The 5,706-nt window shown below is 44.1% G+C and overlaps 1 protein-coding gene across 1 annotated transcript in view; it reads right to left on the minus strand.

Annotated features, from left to right (window-relative positions):
- Nucleotides 1-3,174, minus strand: part of macf1b (microtubule actin crosslinking factor 1b) — a 24,373-nt gene extending 21,199 nt beyond the window's left edge. Inside the window, exon 1 of the mRNA XM_023980034.2 lies at nt 2,401-3,174. The gene's annotated coding sequence lies outside the window, so the exon portion shown is untranslated. The remainder of the gene's footprint in view (nt 1-2,400) is intronic.
- Nucleotides 3,175-5,706: the final 2,532 nt, after the last annotated feature.

Genomic DNA, 5,706 nt, shown 5'->3' on the forward strand with positions numbered 1-5,706 from the left:
AGGGCGTGCCATGTCTGACTGGCTATTGCACCTGATGTGCTCCCAAGTGGCGTCCCTACAGACCCTGGTTCGATTCRAGGCTGTATCACAACRGGCCGTGATTGGAAGTCCCATAGGGCMGCACACATTTGGCCCAGCGTCATCCGGGTTAGGGTTTGGCCGGGGTAGGCCGTCGTTGTAAATAAGAATTTGTTCTTAACTGACTTGCCTAGTTAAATAAAAAGTGTTAAAACTGATACGTTCTGTTTGCCCATTGTTTCACTTCAAAATAGCAGACAATGGAAACAGAGCATATCAGGTTGGATCCCAGGCTACCTGAGTGTGCTATCATAAACTACTACATACATACACTATGAGACATACTGTATGTAGCGTGATGATGCTGTGTGTCATCCTACTGACATATTTACTACATTAACAGTGAGACGCCATCTGAAAACAAACACTGAGGATGCTAATGACCGCATCAATCTGATCAAATCAAATCAAATTGTATTTGTCACATGCTTCGTAAACAACAGGTGTAGACTAACAGTGAAATGCTTACTTACGGCCCTTCCCAACAACGCAGAGAGAGCAATTATAACACAAGGAATAAACACACAATGAGTAATGTTAACTTTGCTATATACACGGAGTACCAGTACCGAGTCGATTTGCAGGGGTAAAAGGTAATTGAGGTAGACATGTWCATATAGGTATGAGTGAAGTGACTAAGCAACAGGATAGATAGTAAACAGTAGCAGTAGTGTATGTGAAGTGTCAAAAGTTAGTGCAAAAAGTGTCAATACATTTGGTATCATAGCGACCAAACTATCAGTTATGTATTTCAACTCTACTGCATGAGGTAATTGGGTCATTCTAAGAGCCCATATTCGAGGTGCATCAATATCTCAAATAATCTGCAAGGCCATACTGCAATTTAACTAAGAATTCAAACAACCCAGGCAATCATTCTACAACAGGCTAACCAATGGTTCAATTATACTGTTTTGACATATTTTAATAAGACCATGTTGCTATATGATACGAATGTGCACAGTAGCTAGTTCTGCGCTAAAGCTGAAGCCAGGCAACCATTTCACTGAACCCATATCTCAGATGACCCGGCCCATTCCACCACTTAACCTCTCTAGAAATGACCCTTGATTTAGACTCTTTGCTCTTTGTGTGCTCTCAAGATCTGTCCCTGCAAGACCATTTCCCGATGAATCAAATGTAGAGTCACAATAAAGGGCTACTCTGCAGTATATGGAACATGTAATGAGACCTGAAAGGGCAGTAAAATGTCTGATGCTATTAATCTCAATCATTCCAAATTGAAATCTATGTATCCTATCACTGATGGACAKTGGACAGTTTGAATGTGTGTGAGTTTTTTTTTCTTCCCGGTGAGTGTCTGTGAGAAACACAGTCCCCACCCACACCTACACCAACATACACTCACACACAAAAGAGAATCTGGTGTTTTGGCACCATTGTTCCAGTGTGTATCCAAACCAAAAAAACGCGTCCAATGACGGGCAAACCAGACCATTGATTCCATTAACCACAGAATAATAATCATGAATTACAATCTCAGAGCCGCACAAAGACAGGCCAGTCCCAATTCACGGAGGGTCTCTATGTGGTAATCAAGATAGCGGTCTTCTAATTAAAGCTGACAGCTGTGCGTTCACCCGTGAGAATTCTTACCACAGATATCAAAAAAGGTCATCTGTTCAAGYCTAAAACAGAACAACAAAGCGTGCCAACAAACGATTGTATCAAACTGTTTTGTTGATTTAAACACCTCACATTACATCTAGGAAATAATATTAAATATCTAATACATTAAACCCAAGATGCAAATTGGCTATGGTAAGACTATATGTGACGGTTGCATCCAATGGTGAAGTTGTTTGATATTTGGTGAATTGCATTTAAAAACAGCACATGCTGGTTCTAGCACCACAATGCTATTGTTATCATTCCGCTCCTGACAAAATGTAGCAACGGACCATCGAATTTTCCCAATTTCACATATCAATCTCACTACTTTCTTCCTGAATCAAATCTGTAAATTAGAATATTCWACCTTGCGCGTTATTACTGCACATTGCCATTATCACGAAGACATTATACTTACAACCGTATGAAACAATCAAAAATACATATTTCCTATTTTTGTGGAGTAAAAATAAAAACATACTTCTAGGTTCACATTCACTGTTCAGACTCGGAACTGTCCCTTTGGGCCAATGTGGACCAGTGAACCAATGGTCATAGCCACTTTGCATCATCACATGCTCTTCCAAGCTACAATCACAGAAGAGTAAACTCCTACTGAACTTTTCCTATAAGCCAATCCAGGCCTGGTGGCAGTTTTGGCGGTTTGAGATTTAGGTGACGCACACTTACCCTGGAGCKGAGACGAGCACAACGGCTAGAGCAAAGGAATTCAGCTAGTCCTCAGTCACCATTCAAAAAGGAGAGAAAAAAATTCCTGCCTTGTTTGAGCATCCTTTGAATYGCCTCCCTCCCTTCCCAAGAAGCCTCCTCACGCACATACACTCACAACTCACTCAGACATCCTCACATCAAACCACACTCTCTAAACAAAAACACACAAGGCCTGATAACCCATGCTTTCCGTTGCCCACAGCCACAGGCAAACAATGTCCTCCTCTCCCCTCTCACAGCACCCCCTCCTCCCTTCCCACCGGCTCCGCTCCTCTCCCTCTCTCCTTTGTTGTTGGAGCTCCGATAGAGGAATTCCTTCCTTGTTCACGCCACCAATAGGACGATGGCGCACCCGGAATCAAGACAATGTAGTTCCAACGGCTCAACTAGATTCTCTCGGTTCCCAGACAGAAAATAGTTATTGCATTGTGATCACACTCTGGTAGCTCCATATGACTGCAGGCCAGTGGCACAATCTACACCGCTTGTGCTCCTGTACCGGACAGTTAGACAGCAAAGTGCTTCCCTTACCTTCCTCCTTTCCACCCCCCCCCCCCCCCCCTTGATAACCCCTCCTTTAGAAGGTTTTATTTGGGCTCTGAAACTCCATGCTGCTTGTGGTGAAGAAAAGAGAGAGTGAGAGAAAAAAGCTTTCTAAAGAGCTCCGGGTCGCCCTCCTGGAAACATTCACATGCCTCCAGCTGCCTCCAGCTCCTTCTCTCTGCCTCTAGCTCACACGGCGCCGGCAGGGGCACGCAGCGCAAGGCCACAAAAGGAGGGACCATCACCCACCCACAGCCATTCCCCCATCTCCATTCAGTCAGTGCAGTAGCCTTCACAGCAGCAACAAAGACAGCAAATTACTGTAAAACATCTCTGATGACTTTTTTTCAACTCACTTCCAGACCCATACAACTCCTATGAAAAACAAAGAAGATAAATGAAGACGAAATTGAGAAAATTGGATGTTGGCAAAATAGACCTTTCGGACTCGTGGGAAAGCTACGACGGAACCCTGTGGATGTAATTTATCAAACTACATTTGCATCAAACTAAATCTCAACTATACAATAGCATCTACATGTGATTTGTCTTTTTACATTAACACTATGTAACCTAATTGTTTTATTTCCTATTCTATCTATTACAGGGAGACTAAGACTAGGGAAACCAACACCCCAGTTGAATGAAACCAGCTAATCACACACTCATGTGATCACCTGGAGATGATGTGTGTAGCGATCTCCCCTGGGATAAGAGCTGGGATTACAACTAGCTGTGAGTAAGTGGACAGGTGCAGGGCAGCAGGTGCACTGGAAGCCCTGGAGAACAGGTGACTTTTAGGTCACTCCCTTCAAAGAGGTGTTTATTCCCCGAAGCCCTGAACAACCTAATTTAACATCTTTCTCTGTCTGTCTGTCTCTCTCTCTCTCTCTCCTTATCTTTCACTCTCCCTCCTCCAATATTCTCCCTCTCTCTCACACACACTCTCGGTCTCTCTCTCATGTACACACGCAAGCCCCCTCCCTCTTCCATTATCTACAGTCTTTCCAAATCAAATCAAACTTTATTTGCCACATGCGCCGAATACAACAAGTGTAGACTTTACCGTGAAATGCTTACTTACAAGCCCTTAACCAACAGTGCAGTTTAAGAAGAAAATATTTACCAAGTCGGTAATAATCAAAAGTAATAATAAAAAGTAACACAATAAGAATAACAATATTCTCGAACAATATTCGAGGCTATATACATGGGGCACCGGTACCGAGTCAGTGTGCGGGGGTACAGGCTAGTTGTGGTAATCTGTATATGAAGGTGGGGGCGAAGTGACATTGGAGTCAATGTCTCRAGAATGATTAGTCAGAGGAGAAAGTGCATGGCAGATGGAAGAGGGGGCGAAATATTGACTCTTTCTGTGCAAAGACAGAAGGGGACACAAAATCACATGTCCCTCCSTTTTCACTGTGCCAAGATTAGCTGATCACCAATACACCATCTTTCTGTAGTGTAAACGTAACATGTTTTACACTGATGCCAAGATATTGTCATACCGGTATTGCATGTCTTCATGCGAGATTCAACCTTGCTTTGGCTTATTTTCCCAGGAGTGAATGTTTGTTTATGACAGTGTTACTTGCCACTTTGAGGGACAAAGGGACAATGAGGGACAAGGAGTAACTGGTAAAGAGGTGATAGCATGAATCACAAAGGAGACTGAAAATACCCTGGCTGRGAAGGAAAAGTGAATTCAATAGCGTGACCCCCARGGGGTCAAGTTATTTAACCCTGTGACTACTCCATCCCTGTGTGTCCTAAATTATACTAGCCTCACATATTACGACCTCCCATACTTTACCTTCTCCGTCCCAGAGATCTGAACCTGAAAGGCAACGACAGAAATGCACGGACATCTGCAACTGACAGTTCAGAGAGATTGATACTCTAGGCAGACAAGATCAAGCRTTCGAAATAGTAGCAATACTCCAGATAAGGGTTTGGTTGGTCCCATAAGAGAGCAGCAGTGTCTTCAGCTGTTTAACAAAGAGCAAGTGAGCCAGCCCTCCTCCTTCTCCCTGAGTGGGTCTGGCATGGGTGAGACCCCGGGATGCCAGGGCCACTGTTCTAAGCCCACAACACCTGATCCTGGTTTTCAGCTAGCTCCAAATCCTCTTAGAAGTAATTGAATCGTTTCACCAAACCCGCTGTCCCTTTCCATTTCACACCATGGCCTTAACCACACGTAAACCCCGTTCCAAAAGACTGGCTGGTGTACAGTAGTTGAAGAAGCACTGGATCAATGGGGCTACGAAGCAACACACTATTAACAGGCTGGGCAGCCAGGCAGTMGATCATTTCCCAGTTTCTCTACCATTAACCTCCCATCTGCCGCCTATGCTGTATGTAAGACTGGGAAGTGTAGGTTCTGATATGGGGAGATGGGATATAGGGGCCTAAAAGAACACAATTCCAAATTGGTTGCAAATGGGGCCAAATTTGATCACAGACCKCATGTGCCAGAAGACCTGAGAGCACTAAAGTAGATTAATCCTGCTGGCTGCATGGCATGTCCCCCCTTCTCCTCRACAACCTTCCTWCTCTTCCCTCTCTGCTCTGCCTTCAAATTAAACAAGACCTCAGTGGATCCTCTATGGCTCCAGTAGCCTATGTGGTAATTAGCACTTTGGCAGCCACACCCACCCCTCACATGGGGAGCCCTCTTCATGAGGAAATGAAAAAGGGGTCCCTTTGATGGGTCAAAAC

Source organism: Salvelinus sp. IW2-2015, linkage group LG35, assembly GCF_002910315.2.
Source record: "Salvelinus sp. IW2-2015 linkage group LG35, ASM291031v2, whole genome shotgun sequence".
Classification (NCBI taxonomy): Eukaryota; Metazoa; Chordata; class Actinopteri; order Salmoniformes; family Salmonidae; genus Salvelinus; species Salvelinus sp. IW2-2015.